Consider the following 20,510-nt stretch of genomic DNA (forward strand, 5'->3'; position numbering starts at 1 on the left):
TAGTTTCTGTCCATTAGCATATATCCCCTAACCCCCAAGAGAAAAGAAAAGTCTAAAATCAAGTTTTAGATTCCTTGGGCTTTTTTGTCAATTAGACTTGAATGTGGGAAGTTATATTGTGTTCTATTATAGTGAGGTGTTTCTGTAAATAGTTTTGTGTTTCTAATAGCACTTATGGGATAGCCATATTTATAGTTCTTCCTTTTTCTTCTGCATTTATTTTTCGTAATTATGAGGGATAATTAGAAGGCAGAGAAGAAGGAATGAAGACTTGAGTACTATTTGGTAGCTTGAGATAATACAGAACAATTTTCTGGATCTTATAACTTTTATTAAATACACATTTTGTAATGCTGGTGTCTTTTAAATTAAACTCTGAAGTATTATTTAATATGTCATTATTGAATGGAAAATAAAAGTTGTTAAATAACTCATTTCTTGCCAGCTAAACATATATTTGCCATAAAGATTTATTTTTTATGAGAAGGGGAACTTAAAGCTATGGGTAAATTCCATTAGAAAATGTGAAGTGTGTCCCTACATTGCTTCTCTGTTACTATGCCTCAATCTTACCATATACCATTTCTTGGTATTTCTCTATTGAATACATGGTCATGACAAAGTCTGTCATGGCTAGGTAAAGATAACTTATCTAAATATGAACCTGAAATGAGTTACTAATAGCTGGTTAAAATCTAAAGATAAATAACCCGTGAATAACTATATTAATACTTTGTTTTCCTTGACTTTAAAGTATGTTGGGATGCTTTAAAACTTATTTCCTTTATAGAAGGGAGTGGATTAATATTATGTAATAAAGTAAAACTTAGGGAAAATAAAGGAAAGGTTTATATGTGCTCCTTTGTCTTGATATCTGCCCTAATTTGGTCATAGTGGTTAAAGAAGTTGCTGTGTTGTAGGAAAATGAAAGGATTTGTCTGACTATAAAAAATAACAATGGGTAGTAGAGTAGTGGAATTTTAGGGTGAGAAGTTCTGGAAAGCACAAATATGTATATTTTATATAATATATAAAAATTATGTATTTTTGGAGGGGCATTAAGAGGTATCTGCTACAGTCACATGGTGCTCTTAATAAAGCATCAGAAAATATTATAGTCCTGCTGCTAGCAGGAGAAGGGATTGAGTGTCCCGAGGAGGAGGTCTCAGATGCTAGGTGTGCAGTAAACTGTACTGATTGAAGGACTTGATTGTTGAGAACTTGGAAGATATTTTTGAGAAGCGGAGTTTGTGTTTTGCCAACAAAATATGTAAGTCTCAGAGGATGTTGAAATGTTTCTGAGGTTACTGCCTTGTAGAACACTCAGAATTTTGGTGCTTTCAGTCATCATTAGGGAGTAATATGGTGAAAAGATAGGTTTTTTTTTCCTTTTTGACAAATTCAATCTTGTAACTGGATGGGTGGTGATGGAAATTTACCAAAATATTAATTAAATGGTTAGTATGTCCACTGCTCTGTTTTCTTGTACTCTTGTTGGGGAGAGAGGGGGAATATCTTGAAGCATTTACTGTCTATTTAAGGATAGAAAACCTGGGAGAGAGAACTTTTCTTCAGAGCATGTTTATTTGCATTTGTATGTATGTGGAGAGGAGTGTTAAAGGAATTAGAAGGGCCACGGGAGCTCCTAGGGACGATGGGTGGAGAAAATAGCTTGATGGCCACAATTCTGGAGCAATGTCCTGATCATTTCTGCAAGGGATAGTGATTATGAGATAGCACATATTCAAGGGAGCTGAATTTATAGGCAGCTCTTGACTATTCAGGATCTAATAATATAATGAGTAAATGAATCTTTCTAATTTTCTGCCCCTAAAACACCCCTTCTGGGTGTCAGATCTGATGAGTGTCTTAGAAAGTAATTTGCCATATGATTGAAAAGAACATTGGAGTTTTTCTGGTTTTAATTTATCCATGATACTTCCAAATATTGAAGGTGAGAATTTGCCAGTTATTCAGCTGATAAAGGATGTTACTGGAAGAATCAATAATAATGTGCTTTGAAGGCAGGAATTAGTGTTATTTAAGCTTCTGAGGGGGGACAGTCAGTAAAGGGTGACTGTTTTTCCTGAGGCCTGAAGGTTTGGTCAAAAACCTGGTGAAATCTCTTTCATTATTTTTAGTGTCTGCGGTTACTGTAGAGTGTGTGTGTATGTGTGTAAATTCGCCTTTTCCCCTTTCAAATTGTCTTAATTTTTGGGAGGATACTTTGTATCATATGGCTATTGAAAAAATTGCACACCTGAAAACAGATATAATGCAGTCAAATAGTATACATTTGGTAATTAGCATGATGGAATGTATTTAAAATTGTATTTTAAAGCTCATGCATTTAAAAATATATTCTATCAAACAGTCTTTCAGTGTTGATCTTAGATATGAATTAAGGACTGTGGTTTTAATGGAAAAGTAATTTTAGATCGAGTACATCACTTAGCAAACATAAGAGATGATTTCCAGATTGATTTTTGGGGAAAAATGGTTTGCTTTCCAGAGAAAGTACTTGAAAACAGTGCTGAGGAAAAATGTATGCTTTATCAGGGTTCCAGGATCCTGGGTTGTGAGGTTCAGAGGAGCTGACTGAGCTCTCACATAAGCTTATATAAAAGGAAAGCTATTGAATGGCTGGTATTGTTTGAGCCCTGGGAACTAGTGCAGACATCTGTGTGCTTTCGGATGTATGGAGTTCTTTGTGTAATCAGTCCATTTAGCCTAAACTGAAGGAAGATTTTTATTTCCCTCCTTAAATTTGGCCTCTGGTAGTCTGAGATTTTTTTTTTTTCTTTTGAGTGACTGGCAGTATAGAATTTAGCATAAGGAACAGGAGAATGTGTGCATAGAAATTGTTCTAGAAATGAACAGCCATAGTTACAGAAAGCAATATCCTTACTTTATAGTGAAAGTAATTCCAGACTATGTGCCTGCTCCGAATGATGGAGTTCCTTAATCTGTTCTACATTCACTGTACTAATCTTAATGATACTGAGGACCTGCTGTTTCAGGTACAAATAAAGCGGTTCTAAGGGTTTTTGTTTGTTAAGGATCTGTTCAGATTCACATCGTTTTGGATATTTTTTAAAAAGGTAAGCTTTAGTGATTCAGTCTGAAGTGAATTCATACTGAACAGCTTTGAATGATATATGCTTTAAAAATACATTTTTATCATCAAGTATAATAATAACAACACTACAAGTTCTGCTTTAAAAGTGCTTGCTAGCTCGATGGAAAAAGAATGATTTGTAATTTCCCTATCAATTACATACATGTAATTGTCATTTCTTGAGTATATTTAAAAGTATTTTCTACACTGGTGTATCCCAGATGACTAAAAAAGTTCTTGCCACATAGTAGGTATTCAGTAAATATTTTTTGAGTGACTGGACCTTGTATTTGCTTTTATAATCCTATTCATTTTCCTCGTTAGGGGAGAAAGTGTTTTCTAAGCAAACATAAATTTTAGCATGGTCTCTTCTGAATTCCAAGTCACTATGGCTTTGATTACAGTTGTTTATTTAAAACTTAAGATTTTTGGTCTTTTCAACAAAAGTTATCAAGATCCTGTTTTATAAAAATAAATTCCCTTGAGCTTGCTTTATGTCACATCTAGCTCTGTTATTTACCAGAAAATTAGTTCATTTTCTTGGATCTCAGTTTCCTCATCTCTAAAATAATAGGTTCCTTTCAGTTTTGATGTTAAGTTTAAAAAGTGAGGCATTTAAAGAAATTACTCTATCTATCTGTTTTTATTTTTAAAATTTTATTTTATTTTATTTGAGGAAGATTAGCCCTGAGCTAACTACTGCCAATCCTCCTCTTTTTGCTGAGGAAGACTGGCCCTGAGCTAACGTCCATGCCCATCTTCCTCTACTCTATACGTGGGTTGCCTGCCACAGCATGGCCTTTGCCTAACGGTGCCATGTCCGCACCTGGGATCCTAACCGGTGAACCGTGGGCCACCGAGAAGCGGAATGTGTGAACTTAATCGCTGCGCCACTGGGCTGGCCCTGTATATCTGTTTTTGAAATTTTATTTTACAGTTGCAGTTGTACATTCAAGTCAGCAATTTAGGTATGTTACATTTAGAATTGTGTTTCTGTAGCACAGATTCTTCATAAAATTTTGTTTCTACTGCCCTTATTGCATATATCCTCACACTCAACCTCCTTTTTTAGGGCTAGTCCACCCCTAAAACCAGTTGCAACCTGTTTTCCAATTCCACTTGTTATAGACTGAAAAATCCTTTGAAATGTCAAATGATTCTTTTTGTATGAAGAGTGGAAAAATGTAGCCAATTAATTCTTTTAGGCAGATTATATAAATTCATACGTATTTTGAGATACAGGGTGAGGTTATCTAAAAGTTAAGGGAAATGTATTAGAAAAGCCACTAATCCAGGAAATCTAGATAGATTTAGCTTTACCAGCCTAGGGGATATGAATCAAAATCCTTGGAAATGAAAAAAAATTTAAGAATGTGTATGTATATACGTATTCTAGGGGCTGGCCCCATGGTTGAGTGGTTAAATTCGCACGCTCTGCTTCCGTGGCCCAGGCTTTCTCGGGTTGGGATCCTGGGGGCGGACGTGGCACTGCTCCTCGGGGCATGTTGAGGCGGCATCCCAAATGCCACAACTAGAAGGACCCACAACTAAAATATACAACTATATACTGGGGGGATTCGGGGAGAAAAAAGCAGGGAAAAAAAAAAAGATTGGCAACGGTTGTTAGCTCAGATGCCAATCTTTAAAAAAAAAACAGTACGTGTGTGTGTGTGTGTATATATATATATTCTCAAATGTTAGTGTAGGGCTTTTTTCTTAAAAGCATCTTAACCTTCATCCAGTTTTTAGTTCTTCATATCTGGTGCTGTCCATCACCCTGTCTCAAATGGAATTTTAATTATGTAGTCTAATTTTTTTATGTCCCATTTTTCCAGGTCCACTTTTGTTGAGGGTCTATTGAAAGGGAATATTTGCAATATAACTAGATGGTTTTACCTAGCCCAGTCTTTTAATAGGTTTGCCTTTTTAGTAAAAGCTTTCCTTGCTTGCAGCATTGACCTTTTAATTCATTCTTAGCACAGAGAAGAATGAAATTTTGTGATGGTAAAGAATAGGATATTTTTAACTGAGTATTAATTATTCTCTACATTTGGAGGATCTTATGTATTCTTACTATATTCCAGTGTGATTGCCTCTTTAGAAACTATAGTAAATTAATTTTGACCTTACCCAGTTTTTGTGTCATTGAGCCTTTAAGATGGAGGAGTTTGTGAGGTAGCTAATTTGTGAAGTAAGAATAAAACGACTGTCTGTAGTCTTTTTCACAGCGTTTGATATTGAAACTGTATTCTTTTCAAAAAATGTCCTTTTAAGACCTCCTGATTTTTGTACTGTTTTGTTGTTCCTACTACTTGGACCTTCCTTTTTTTCCTTCATCGGCTCTTGAAATATGGAACGGTTTAAAAGTGTATTTTCTCTGTTCTTTCCCTGAGATCATATCCATTTCCAAAGTTTTTGCATAGAAGCAGATAGCCAATTATCCTAAAATCTAAAGCTCCGTACGGGACTTGGCTGTTAACGCACTGGTTCTGTGTATGAAGGATCTTGCTGTGAACTCTCAACAACTTACAGTTCTAAAAGATGTCCTGGTAAATTGAGGAAGCCTATTTTCTATCTATTAAATCCTAGAACTCATAGGGAATCTTAAGGATCTTTAGCTTAAATGCCTTCACTTTTTGGCTCAAGAAACCAAGGCCTTTGGCCAAGATAAGCTAAGAGATAGCCAGATTCTTAGTTGAGATTTTCCGATTCCGCATTTGGTGCTTTTTTCTTTTATGAAAAGTATCTTGCTGAAGCCTTGTAGTTTGCAAATTGAATTACTTAAAAATGCAACGTGGTAGCTTTATTTGAAGGAGGATTTTATAAATTCTTTGTTTTTAGATTTACTCACTGTGCCAATTTCTTATTTTACTATTGCTTTTTGCATCCCACTTAATGCATTTGGGTTCAGCTTCTTCCTGCCTGAAGTATGTTCTTTAATATTTCGTCATCAAAGGTCTGCTAATGGTAAACTCTTGGTCTTCGTTTGAAAATGTATTTATTTTGCCCTCGTTCTTGAAATAATAATTAGTTGATTATAGAATTCTAGGTGATATTCATTTTCACTCAGTCCTTTGATCCTTCAAGGATATTATGACTTTAATTGTTGGTGTGAGAAGTCTGCTATTTTCTAATTATTGTTGTTTTGTAAGTATTTGATCTTTTTTTTTTTTCCTGGTTGCTTAAAAGCAGCCCTTAAGCATTCCTTAATTTTTGATATTTTGCAGCTTTACCTTCCTTGGTTTTAGATATGGATATATTTTATTTGTCCTGGTTAAAACTCATGTTTCTAGAATCTAATTGTTTTTATTTAATTCTAGAAAATTATTGCCCATTATTTGTTACTTTTCCTTCATTCTCTTTAGTCTCCTTGGGAATGCCTGTTTGCTTTGTGAGAGACCTTCTGATTTTCTGCTCCATGCCTCTTAATCTTGCTTTCATATCTTCTTATCTCTGTTTCTCTTGGCTACTTTCTGGTTGATTTTTGTACCTGCTTTCCACATAACTAACTCTTTCTTCAGCTGCACCTAATTTTGCTGTTTAATGAATCAACTGAGTTTTTCATATCAGTGACTGTATTTTACTTTTCTGGAAGTTCTTTGTGCCCCTAATTTAAACAACTTATTATGGGAAAATTTCAGCCTACATAAAAGCAGAGAGAATAGTGTATCAATAATTTGACTTACAACGAAGTTACAAAAAATATGCACAGTTCATTTATAACCTTCATCCAGCTTCCCTAATATTAACATTTTATATAACCATAGAACAGTTATCTAGAACAGGAAATTAATCTTGATACAATACTACTAACTAATCTATATACCATGTTTGAATTTCTCCAGTTTTGCCACTTGTATCCTTTTTCTGCTCTAGAATCCCATTTTGCATGTAGTTGTTATCTCCTTAGTTTTTTCTGATCTGGGACATTTTAACAGTCTTTCTCTTTAATAACCTTGACCTTTTGAAGATTACTGGCCAATCATTTTGTATAATGTTCCTCAGTTTGGGGTTGTCTGATGTTTTCTAATGATTAGATTAAGTATACCTTTGGCAAGAATATCACAGAAGTGGTGTTGTGCTCTTCTTTAGGCATTATATCGGCAGGTACATAATGTGGATATTAGCCATGTTACATTTGATCACTTGCTTATGGTATTGTCTGTCAGGTTTTTTTTTTGTTTTAATTGTATTTACTGTGTTTTTCCCTGTAATAAATATTTGCTGATTTTAGCCTTGATGGTTTTGCCTGCAACAGTGATTACATGGTATTTGTCAAATAGTGATTTTTCTAGTTCTGTTGCTCCTCTTACATGCATTATTAGTTAAAATTCTACCTTAAGGAAGAGCTGTCCTATCTTTCTCACTTATTTGTTCAATTATTTCTGTTAGTAAGGACTCATGGGCATTTATTTTATTCTATAGGTTGGAATCCATTACTGTCAAGATTTCTTGCTCAGGTTGTCCCAGATTTGGCCGTTGGGAGCTCCTTCAAGTTTGTTTCTGTCCTTTTGATATGCTCTCATCTTTTTTTTTTTTGGTGAGGAGGATTGTCCCTGAGCTAACATCTGTGCCAGTCTTCCTCTACTTTGTATGTGGGATGCTGCCACGGCTTGGCTTGATGAGCAGTGTGTAGGTCTGTGCCTGGAATCCAAACCCATGAACGTGAGCTGCTGAAGTGGAACATGTGAACTCAACCAGTATGCCACTGGGCTGGCCCTGCCATCATCATTTTTTTTTAAAGATTTTATTTTTCCTTTTACTCCCCAAAGCCCCCTGGTACATAGTTGTGTATTTTTAGTTGTGGGTCCTTCTAGTTGTGGCATGTGGGATGCCACCTCAGCATGGCTTGATGAGCAGTGCCACATCTCTGCCCAGGATTCGAACTGGCAAAACCCTGGGCTGCCGAAGCAGAGCGTGCGAGCCCAACCACTCGGCCACGGGGCTGGCCCCGCCATCATCATTTTTTAAGCACTGTTTTACTCAAGATGTTCCAGACTCATCTTATTTTTTTTCCTGCCTCATCCCTGGAATCAACTATTTCTCCAAGGAGTTCTTTCTTCTTTTATTGGAAAATGGTATTTAGAAACCAAGATCTGTAAGCTAGGTATGTTCATTGCTACTGGGTTTTCCTTGCTTTCAGACCCTCTCAGTGGACGGAGTTAGGAAATACATGTATGTGTAGAATACATAGTTGTATGTGTTTCTATTTGTGCCTATATATTAAAAAAATAGGAGTTCATGTTGCTATCTCCCGTTCCGATCCACTGCCACAAAATTACATTATATCCTTCTCCCTTTCCTTGCTTGTTATTCTGTGCTATGATAGTGAGAAACCTGAGTCTCATTATCCATAATATATTTTCTTATTTGCTCAATCCTAGTGTACTAGGGTTTCAGCATTGCTAACCTATACGCTTGTGAGATATGAACTTATGTAGAATACAGTACTATGAAGGTACTGTCAGTTGGATCAAAATTCTGTCTTCCAAACTTATTTAGGTAATTTCATCCCCACTTGTTGCACTGTGGCTATGTTATTCATTTGTAATACATTTATTACTGTTTGTATTACATTTTGACTTCTGCCCCCTCCCCCGAAATATCCTGGTTGATTTTAATTATCAATTTTGAGGTTATGTGAAACAATTGACATGTTTCTGAGAATCAGAAATAACACAAAATTATATTCAGAGTAGTGTCCTTCCTCCGTATTCTTTGTCTTTCTTTCTTTCTTTCCCATCTGTTCTCACTTATCCTCTATAGATATGTTAATCTCATTAATTTCAGGCTTTTTCTTCTTGAATTTCCTTTTGCACAAATAAGCTGATATATGCATATTTTCTTTCTTTCTTTTTTTTTTTTTTAAGATTTTACTTTTCCTTTTTCTCCCCAAAGCCCTCTGGTACATAGTTGAATATATTTTTTAGTTATGGGTCCTTCTGGTTGTGGCATGTGGGCTGCTGCCTCAGCATGGCTTGATGAGCGGTGCCATGTCTGCACCCAGGATCCGAACTGGTGAAACCTTGGGCCGCCGAAGCAGAGTGTGCGAACTTAACCACTTGGCCATTGGTGCAGCCCCCATAATTTCTTATATTACCTTTTTTTCTTTCATGAAAGAACGACATATTATAGATGCTCTTTTGTACTTGTTTTTACTTAACAGTACATCCTGAATATCATTCCATATCACTTCATAGAGATCTTTCTCATTCTTTTGTTACTACTGTATATTATTCCATTATGTAAACATACTATAGTTTATTCAACCACTCTCCTGTGTATAGACATTTAGGCTCTTTTGTTAGCTGAGTTATTTTAAAGCAAATCCACAGAGTGACGTCTCACTTGTGAATACTTCATTTTGCATCTCTAGAGAATAGGGACATTTTCTTTCATAACTGTAGTACCATAGTCTTCCACATACCCCCAAATGAACAATTCTGCAAATTACTCAGTCCACATTCAGATATCTGTAGTAGTCTCAGAAATGTCCTTTTATAGTTGGTATATTTGAATCAGGATCCAAAACAAGGTTCACAGGTTGCATTTGGTTATGCCTCTTAAGTTTCTCTAGAACAGTCCCCCCCAACCCCCTTCTCTTACACTGTTGACTTATTGACTCTACAGTTGTCCTGCAGAATGTTCTAGATTTTGGATTTTTAAAGAGATCCTTGTGATATGTTACTTATTTTTATCCCTTTATGTTTCTTGTAAAATGAAATTGAGATTTGAAGATTAGCATTAAATTTAACATTTGGGCAGGAATGCTTCATAGGTAGGACTGAGTACTTTATTTTCATCACGGCAGAGATTACATGATGTCTTGCTCTACTTGTAGTGATGCCGTGTTCAGTAGGTTCAGAAGGTGAAAGTTAATATCTTCATTATAAAGTTGAGCTTTTCTTCATGTGTCCTTCAAGTAATTTGTGGGTTGATCCTTTTGTACCTTGGCCACATCCAGTTCCTCATCTATTGATTGTTTTAGCATCCACTGAAGATCATTTCTTGTATTATTTCATTAGGGATGTCTGTTACTGTTTTATGATGTCTTGTTTTTGTCTTATGTAGTTTATTCTATCTTCTGTGTGTTTTAATCATTTTAAATATTTATCATCTCTGTCAGATACTTCAGTTATCTGAAGTTCTTAGAAATCCACTTCTGTTCTTTGTTGTATTTGCTGATTCTTGCTTATGGTGAACTGTTTCCTTGGGTATTTTGTACTTTGGGATTGTGACCTGATCATCAGAGGGGTTGTCTGTGAGAGTCCTGAGTGGCTTCCTGGGGGGCATATTCCTCCAGAGAAGTTTTGGTTTGCTTTTGTCAAGCACCCTAGAGGTATTTCCAGAGACCATTTTATTTTTTATTTTTAAATTGACGTAGAATTTATACACAGTAAAATGTGCCAGCCTTAAGTGTGCAGTTTTGACAAATATGTACTCCTATGTTATCACCCGGTTCAAGCAGAGATCACTTGTTATGTGTAATTTTTGGAGTTAGGAGTTCTTGTCCTAGGTAGATAGAATAAACTCAAACTCTAAACCTGTGTCAGGGCAATCTTGTGGTTACAAAGTCTTTGGAGATTTTTCCCACCTTTTCAGAGCCTAAGCCAAGACAGAAAAGCTGCTTTCCCTCCCTCTGCCAGCAGTAAATTTTTCTGTTTCATTGTTCCCTGAGGAACTGTGCTCTGTGCAAGAATCTAACTTCTAACATAGTGTTTCTTGTATGTCAAGGCCTTATTTTCTTTGTTGTTTTGCCTTTGAAACAGAAGCCCCTCAGTTTCTAAGATGAGGAAATCCTTCAGGATTGCGGTAGCATCAAGCATGTACTGCTTTTTGCTTTTCTGTTCATTTTTGGATCTCTAGAGATTTCCCCTACTTTCATGATACCTCAGCTCTACATTGAAAGGAGTATTTATATATTTTTATTTTCTATATATGTGTTTCTTAGTTTGTTGGGCTGCTATAACAAAATACCACAGACTGAGTAGCTTATAACAACAGAAATTTATTGCTCACGGTTCTGGAGGCTGGAAAGTCCAAGATTAAGGCTCTGGCATGGTCTGCCCCCCCCCCCCCCCCCCCTTTTCTTTGCTGAGGAACATTCACTCTGAGCTAACAGCTGTTGCCAATCTTCCTCTTTTTTTTCTTGAGGAAGATTAGCCCTGAGCTAATATCTGTGCCAGCCTTCTTCTGTTTTGTATGTGGGTTGCTGCCACAGCATGGCTGACGAGTGGTGTAGATCTGTGCCTGGGATCCGAACCTGTGAACCCAGACTGCCAAAGTGGAATGTGCCAAACTTAACCACTATGCCACAGGGCCAATCCCAACATACAGTCCACTTCTGATGGGGGCCCTCTTCCGGATTTATAGCTGTCACCTTCTTGCTGTGTCCTCACATGGTAGAAGTGCCTAGGAGTCTCTCTTGAGCCTTGTTTATAAGGCACTAATCCCATTCATGAGGGCTGATTTCATGACTAAGCACCTCCCAAAGGCCCTGCATCCTAATACTATCATCTTTTTTTTAATTGAAGTCATGGTAGTTTATAACATCGTGAAATTTCAGTTGTACATTATTTGTCCGTTACCATGTATATGTGCCCCTTTATCCCTTATGTCCACCCCCCTAACCCCTTTCTTTTCTGGTAACCTCTAGTCTGATCTTTTTGTCCATGTATTTGTTTATCTTCCACATATGAGCGAAATCATACGATGTCTTTCTCTGTCTGGCTTATCTCGCTTAACATAATACTCTCAAGTTCCATCCATGTTGTTGGAAGTGGGACGATTTTATCTTTTTTTTATATGGCTGAGTAGCTAATACTATCAACTTTGGGTGTTAGGATGTCAACATAGAAATTTTGAGGGGACACAAGCATTCACATCATAGCAATGTATAAATCAGATAAGACTAACCAGTGCTTCTAGGTGTTTGTAAAAGGAAGGCTTTCTGATTATCTTGTTACCAAATTACCAGAAATAGAAATTCTAATTTATATTTTTAAATACTTTCTTTTCTTATTCGGGATATATGTGCATGATAGTTGGGCATTATTCGTACTTCCTAATATGTTATTAATGACTTCCTTTAATTATAGGTAGGATTGTATAAGTAACTTCAAGGATCGTGAAGTGATTAATGGTCTAGTTTAGATCTGGTTCACTTAGTTTTTATGATTCAATTCCACATGTTGTCTTAATTAGCCACTTTTGTGTATAATTACATCTTGTAAAGGGTGAAAATTTATGTCTTCAGTTTAGATTTATTGAAACTGAACTTTTCTGAATATTTTTGTTAGGGGAAACTGGATTCAGATTGAGTGTTCATACTAGATTTAGGGGTCTGTGAATACTTTTGGAAAATTTATGATTTTATGCTTACCTAATTGTAAAAATTACATGCTTGGGTTGTAATAAATTTGTATAAAATAAATGTATAAAATGGCTGGTATGTAGACTGATTGTCAGTTGAGATATTTTTACTGGCATAAAGAATTTTGATGTCTTGAAAACTTAATGTTTTCTTTACGTACTTTAATTACTTTCTAAGTAAAACGAAACCTATCTTCTACTCTTAACACTATTTAAAAATTATTTTCCAGAAAACATTACAAATGGATATCAGGCCAGATACAGCAATAAAATTACATTTGTATGGAAACTAGTGAACAGCATATGGCACCCTGGTACTGATTTTCATGATTTTTGATGAATAGCAGATGTGCATACTATTGCAAAGTGGAGCTGTAACCACATATATTTAATTCTTCAGTATCAAGTAAATATGTTTATCTTCTCTTAATTCAAAGCCAAAATAGAACTCATTGAAGCCTAAATAAATTATGGGCCAAATAAACTGCATAATTGGAGAGTTAGTAGTAATTGTTGCTGAAAAGAGATTTCTGCTATATGAGCCTGGAGCCTGGCTTTTGAGAAGCCATAGGGAGGGACTTATCAGACACTGTTGCATTTCCTCCAGGATACTAAAATTGGCCTTTAAATATGATGCTGATAAAGTCTTTGCAGAATATATTACACCGCTAGTTGTATTTAGCATTTTTATTGTTAAGTACTTTTAGGTAACCATAGGTTTCTAAGCTAGGTTAACTGCCCAAACAAAAACAAAACAACTAAACCAAACCAAACCTACTCCTTAATATGTGCTCCCCAGTTATTTTTTATTTTTGGAGAGTCCAAAATAAAATGTAGTCAAGGAGTTTTTACCTCACAGTCTAATTTTTAGATAGCTGAGCTAAGGGGAAGTTTTTCAAGCCTCAGCGTCAAATGTTCTTCATTTTAACAATAGAAAATGTTTCTGTCATATCCTAGAAGAGAATCTGGAGAATGTTTTTTTCCTTAGGAATTTTCTTTTTTCCCCTGAATCCCAAAATCTGTTGTGCTAGCAGTCTGATATTTTCCATTCTCCTAGCTGATCTTTAAATTAAAAGTTTACCTCTTTCCCTTATTGGCTGGTGCCCCCAGCATCAGCCCCCCATCCCTGCTTTTAAAAGTTAACTCTGTCTTAAAAGTAGCATCCTGTAAATAATGCTCCTTATTAAATCTAATACCGTAGTATGTTACTCAAGATTTTTAGCAGGTACCCTTTACTGTATATACCTGATTTCTTCATATTCTCTTATGCAGCTTAATAGTTACAGCCAGAGTCTGCATATCTGTTATATATTTTAGCACAGGAAATGGCCTTCCCTCATCTTTCCAATGCAGATATAACTCTTGATGACTTATTTGACATTCATTGCCCCATGATGCTTTCTTTTGGCAGCTCTACTCTAGCTGTGTAAAGTTTCTGGAAATTTTGAAATCATAGAATTATTTTGAAAAATGATGGAAAAACCTCCTAAAGGATCCAATTTTGTTTTTAAATTATCTGTATAATAGATTGAAGTGAAAAATTGGAATTTAAAAAAGTTTACTGGGAGTTTTTAAAGCTCTTTTGTAAGCTTCATTTGGAATTTTAGCGTGATCTCTCTCTCACGCATAGAATGAACCTTTAATTTCTTTCAGTACGTGAAGTAGTGGAGTCTTACATTTGTAGAGAGAATTATGTATTCGTGTCGTGTCTGGATTACATGTATTTGAAGGCAGAGCATGCTAATCTTGTCTTGCACTGTGCTTGTAGTGAGGGATTTAGTAAATTGGTATTCATTTGACAGTGTTAAAATATCATAACTCAACTTTATCCCCTCACCTGGCCCAAGTAAAGTCCTCAGATACTCATAACTCCAGGTACAGAGTAGATCCCCTGTATCTACTTAGGATACAGAGGGTTCTTTTCTGATTCTGGAGGACAAATCCCAGTGGGTGTTTTCTTTCCTGTCTCCAGGGTTTTTTCTCCCCCGCTATGCTGAATGGTGTTTGGGTTTGCAAAATAGAATTCCCAGGGAGATCAGCTGCCATAGTTCTCCAGCATCACATCCCTCTACTGCGTCTTCTAGGCAGGGCTCAGTAGCTTCCACTCCTTTTGGATCAGCTTCAGTTCTACATCTCTGAATGTCATGAATGCTTCTCTTGTGGCTCTTTAGGACCCATTACCATTTTTCTATGTTCCCTGGAGAAGGGTAAAGTCTCATAAAGCAGATTCTGAGTCTGAAGCCAAGGGAAAAATAAAGTGTGACCATTTCAGAGACGACCCAAACAAAGAGCCCCATTCTGCTGGCAGGTGATTACGTTAACTGGATACACCCACTTGTTACATTTTAGGAATAACATTTCTCCTTTAAAGCTCTGTTTCGTATTCCTTCCTTTGGGTGCATAATTTAGCTGCCTTTGGGGAATGTGCCAAATGAGGATTTGGTATCAATTTTACTGACTGCTAAAAATAATCACCAAGCTTTCTAAAGCAGCAAACTGAAGCAATTTGCCTCCCCCCTTTTAAAATATATTTTATTTTTTAGAGCAGTTTTAGGTTCACAGCAAAATTGAGTGGGGCAAAATAGTATTCCAGCTTCCTCCTTTCTGTCCCTTGTATCATTGCTGTCATTCATTTCACTTGTACGTAAGCTATAATCATTGAATATGTTGTTGCTATTGTTATTTTGAACAAACTGTTATCTGTTGGATCAGTTAAGAATGAGAAAAATAAAAATTTTTATTTTACTTTCACTGTTCCTTCTCTGAGGCTCTTCCATTCTTCATGTGGATCTGAGTTGCTTACCTGTATCATTTTCCTTCTCTCTGAAGTACTTCTTTTCTTGTAAGGCAGATCTATAGGCAGTAATTTCCCTCAGGTTTTGTTTGTCTGAGAAGATCTCTATTTCTCCTTCACTTTTGAAGGATAATTTTGCAGGGTATAGAATTCTACGTTGGTAGGTTTTTTCCTCTCAACTCTTTAAATATTTCACTCCAGTTTCTTGCTTACGTGGTTTCTGAGGAGAATTCAGATGTAAATCTTATCTTTGCTCCTCTATACATAAGGTGTTTTTTCTTCTGGATTTTTTTTTTTTGTTTATCTTTGATTTTTCTGGAGTTTGAACATGATATGCCTAGGTGTAAGGTTTTTTTGTTTTTAAAGATTTTATTTTTCCTTTTTCTCCCAAAGCCCCCTGGTACATAGTTGTGTATTTCTAGTTGTGGGCCCTTCTAGTTGTGCATGTGGAATGCTGCCTCAGCATGGCTTGATGAGTGGTGCCATGTCTGTGCCCAGAATTCGAATCGGCAAAACCTTGGGCTGCTGAAGCTGAGCGCATGAACTTAACCACTTGGCCATGGGGCTGGCCCTAGGTTTTTTTTTTTACTTTTGCTCCTTACTGTTTCTGAGCTTCCTGAATCTGTAATTTGGTATCTGACTTTACTTGGGGAAATTCTAAGTCATTATTGCTTCAAATATTCCTTTCTCTCTTTTCCCTCTAATAGTCCCATTATGCATATATTATACCTTTCGTAGTTTACCCACAGTTCTTGGATATTCTGTTCCATTTTTTTTTTTCCCTAGTGTCTTTTCTCTTTGCTTTTCAGTTTGGAAGTTTTTATGGACATATCTGTAAGCTTGGAGATTCTTTCCTCAGCCGTGTCCATTCTACTAATGAGCCTGTTAAAGGCGTTCATTTCTGGAGCTGGCCCTGTGCTCAAGTGGTTAAGTTTGCATGCTCTGCTTGGGTGGCCCAGGGTTTCACCGGTTCGGATCCTGGGCGCGTCTGTGGCACCACTCATCAGGCCATGCTGAGGCAGCACCCCACATGGCACAACCAGAGGCACTCACAACTAGAATCTACAGCTATGTACTGGGGGCCTTTGGAGAGAAGAAGAAGAAAAAAAAGAAGAAGAAGAAGAAGAAGAAGATTGGCAACAGATGTTAGCTCGGCTGCCACTCTTTAAAAAAAAAAAGGCATTCATTTCTGTTACAGTGTTTTTGATCTCCAGCTTTTATTTTTGGTTCTTTCTTTGAGTTTTCATCTCTCTGGTTCTATTACCCATCTGTTCCTGCATGTTGTCTATCTTTTCCATTAGAGTCCTTAGCATATTAATCATAGTTGTTTTAAATTCCTGGTCTGATAATTCCAACATCCTTGCCGTATCTGAGTCTGGTTCTGATGCTTACTCTGTCTCTTCAAACTATTTTTCTCCCTTTATGTCTTGTAAGTTTTTGTTGAACGCTGGACATGATATACTAGGTAAAAGGAACTGCAGTAAGTAGGCCTTTAGTAATGTGTCTAGGTGTTGGGAGAGGGAAACTGTTCATATAGTTCTGTGATTAGGTCTCAATCTTTCAGTGAGCCTGTGCTCCTGGGCTGTGAGCTTCACAAATACTCCTCAGAGTATTCACTCCTGTAGGTGGGGCAGGATGATTGGAGGGGGCTGGAGTTGGTTCCTTCCCCTCAAGTCAGTTAGGTTCTGATAAACCCCAATAGGTTAGGCTCTGGTAAAATAGCTTCTCTTGAGGGCAGGCCTTGTTAAGAAGAATAGAATGCTCTGGTTTATTTCAAAATGGGTACTTTTCCCCTCTCTCTCTCGGAAGCTTGAGGGGATTTTACTTTGATCTTTGCAGTGAGGACCTGGTAGAGCTCCTGAGGGTAAAACTCACAAAAGAGTGAGAGCTGCTTCATGACGGGTTCCCTCCGGGGTTTTTAACTTTCAGATTTGTCCACGCTAAGTCTCCAGCAATTCGTCAATTATGTTTACATTTTCCTATCCTAGTACTGTGCTTATGTTTCTGTTCTGCTAAGTTGTGATCTTGCTGTCTGTCTCTCCAATTTGCTGGGCAGCAGTTCTGTGATGCTACTTCTCTGATGACTCTAAGAAGAGTTATTGATTTTTCAGTTTGTTCAGGTTTTTGCTTGTTGTTAGGGTGGAGTGATGACTTCTAAGATTCATACATGCTGGACTGGAAACCAGAAGTTCGGGCTGTGCTTTTTTGTATTAGAAATCTGAATACATGTAGCATGGGTAAGGAATAATACAATATTAACTAGAAGGATCTTACATAGTATAGTCTGGAATCTTAATTTTGATAGATGAGTTCCAGGTATATTCAGAGGTTTAATTTGGATTGGGGCAGGCATCCAGGGAATAGAACCTGTATGCTCTTATATTGGATCTAATAATACTGTTATTTATTACAAGAAACTGTTTATCTATAGTAAACAGATACTGTTTAGCCTAGAGTGACTTTGTTTAAAAAATCTTTACAGTGAGACTGAGCTAAGTGAATCCACATCGTCTCAGTTTATATATAGGAAGACTGAAGTGGAAGTGAAAGCAGTAAAATGAATTCACAATGGTCTTTTTAAGCTTTCATTAATTTATTAATGATAGAAGCACAAATGAAACTCTCAGAAAGAACTTGGTTATAAAATAAGATATGAAATCTGTTTCTTATACAAATGTGTAACAGTTTTCTCTTAAATCCTAGTCATGGAGTGGACAATTGTTAATAATGTGAAAGCAAAGTTTTCTGAAATGAGTCTCCTTAGAGATTGTGAAAAAAGTGGTATGTGTATGGAGATAAGCATGCAAACATGTAGACTCTTTACTGTGTTTAGTAGAATTGAAGATTCTGTAGTCTGTTTAGTAGAATTGAAGATGACTTTGTAAATGTGTACGTTTGTAAAATTGTTTGTAAGATGTTATGTAAATAGAAGGTGAGAAGCATCATAAAAAGCACATTGTACATTATCAGTCAAAACCCACAGAACTTTATGGCAAAAAGTGAACCTTAATGTATGCAAATTAAGAAAAAGCCATTCAGGAGGTTGGAGTGTACCAGGATGGAATGCCGATTGAGACAGAAAAATTTAATTCTATTAGAAATGTATGAAAAATATCTCACTGAAGAGAGTGAGAGAGGAAAGGTGCTGACCTAAGTCTTTGGAAGTGCATTGAAACTGTAAGACTAAAGGCAACAGGGACTGCACGTAAGCAGTGTACTCTACTTGATAGTGTTGCTTCCCATAGAGGTACAGTTAGCAATTCTGATTCTATACTGGAATTAAACAATTAAATAAAATAGATGCTGGTGGTAGTAACCAGGTTTCTCACTGTTGGAGTGGGAAGTTACAGACAAGGAGAGGATGCCTTAGAATGATGTATATGGTAGTGGATTAGAATTGGAGACATGAGTGTGAGCTCATGTTTAACTTAGTATAGATATATAGTATACGTTTGAAATGAGTTTAGTTCGTTAACCTCAGAGCAATCCAAAGTAAAAATTTCAGCCCTGGAATTAATAATTCAGATTTTTATAGTTAAGGTAGGAATAGTAGAAAAGTATATTATAGTTAGTATTTTCCACATTTGCTTTAAAAAGTATTAACGAATTTGTCTGATCTCACAGAATGGGGGAGAGTGCTAAGTCCAAACCCATGTATTACTAATCATATTGTTGAATGACCTCTGATATGAGAGAGATTTGTATTGATACAAGCACAAATCCCATGCTTGTGTTTTGCAGTATTTGTAATTTAATTTAAATTATTGTTAAATATATGTGATATGCTCCTTCCTTCTCCCTCATTCCCAAGGGGAAATACAACAACAGAGTTTCAGTGTAGCTAATTAAAGAACAACATGCAACAGTCTCTGTGGGAGGAGAGGAGCCTTCCTAATTTTCACTTAAACACTTGGTTTGTGGCAAGACTTGTAGAATGGCCATTTCGAAGTCATTCTGGGAGGCTGACGTAAATGACTACAACATACATATAAAGGTTTGGGAGAATTCAGGTTCTATTTTTTCTTTTGATGAAATGAAGAGTTTGAATGAAATGGTTAGGGAAATATTTCTTAAAAACTTTGGAGCATTTTTATAATTTTTATTATGCTTAGCTAATGGCATGCATGTCTACTACATTTTCTGGGAGAATGACTTAAAATGTTTTATAATGCTGTGGAACTGTGTCATCTGTGTTTTTGGGTTCAGAAAATAGGGTTACAATATGATTGAGATTTAATTGATGGGTTTTCCGAATCTAGGAGCAATTTTCCAAATGCTTTATAGATTAATCCTAGAAATATTGCTTAGTGTTTTCTAGACTTGAGTATACTACTTCTGTTACTATGTATTTACTGTTTATTTTCTGATGTAACAAAGACACATCTGTAATGAAAGATAGCACTTTGATTTTACTCTCGTTAGAATACAGGTTCTGATGTAGTAGTTCTAGGGTGGAGCTTGAGATCTTGTTGAGGCTGTTGGTCCATGGACATTCTGAGTAGAAAGGCTTTAGAGCAAGGGGTGGGCAAATGTTTTCTATAAAGGCCCAGATAGTAAATATGTTTGTTTTTGTGGCCACATATGGTCTCTGTTGCATGTTGTTCTTTTTTCTTTTTTTTTCATACAACCTCTTAAAAATGGAAAAACCATTCTTATCTCAAAAGGGCCATATAAAAACAAGGCATGGGTTAGATTTGAGCCCCTGGCAATAGTTTGTGTATTTCTAGTTTAGAGAAAGTATATGCATTTAGTGGTTGATAGAAACAAAAATTCTAGAATTGGTGTTTGTCATGACTTTTCAGCATTTCAGATGATCATGTGATTTTTCTTTAACCTATTAGTAAGTTGGATTATTACTGATGGTTCAGAAGCTTTTTGTTGTTGTTTACAAAAGTTTGTTTTTATTTTAATTGAGGTATAATTTTACGTACAGTAAAATTCACCCTTTTTAGTATATGGTATTATGAATTTTGACATGTGTACAGTTGTGTACTGTCAAAGATAAATAAAGTTGGACCCTAGTTAAAGTGGTAAGGATAGATTTTAATCAGTTATATAGTATTGCAGTAGAGAAAAGAGTCTAGAATGAGTGGAACTGGATTTTGATTTGTACAGGGGTGACTTGATGATTTAAAGGGAGAATGAGGGATTACTGAGGGAGTGAGCAGAGGTTCAGTAGAATCAAGGAAGTAATACATTACCAAAAGCTGTAGGGGGAGATTGGTC

The 20,510-nt window shown here is 36.2% G+C and overlaps 1 protein-coding gene across 1 annotated transcript in view; it reads left to right on the top strand.

Moving 5' to 3' along the window:
* The window catches only part of LRP6 (LDL receptor related protein 6), a 173,357-nt gene that overhangs the window by 20,518 nt on the left and 132,329 nt on the right, over nt 1-20,510 (top strand). The gene's annotated exons all lie outside the window — the stretch shown is intronic.

The sequence above is a fragment of the Equus quagga genome, chromosome 1 (assembly GCF_021613505.1).
Source record: "Equus quagga isolate Etosha38 chromosome 1, UCLA_HA_Equagga_1.0, whole genome shotgun sequence".
Lineage (NCBI taxonomy): Eukaryota > Metazoa > Chordata > Mammalia > Perissodactyla > Equidae > Equus > Equus quagga.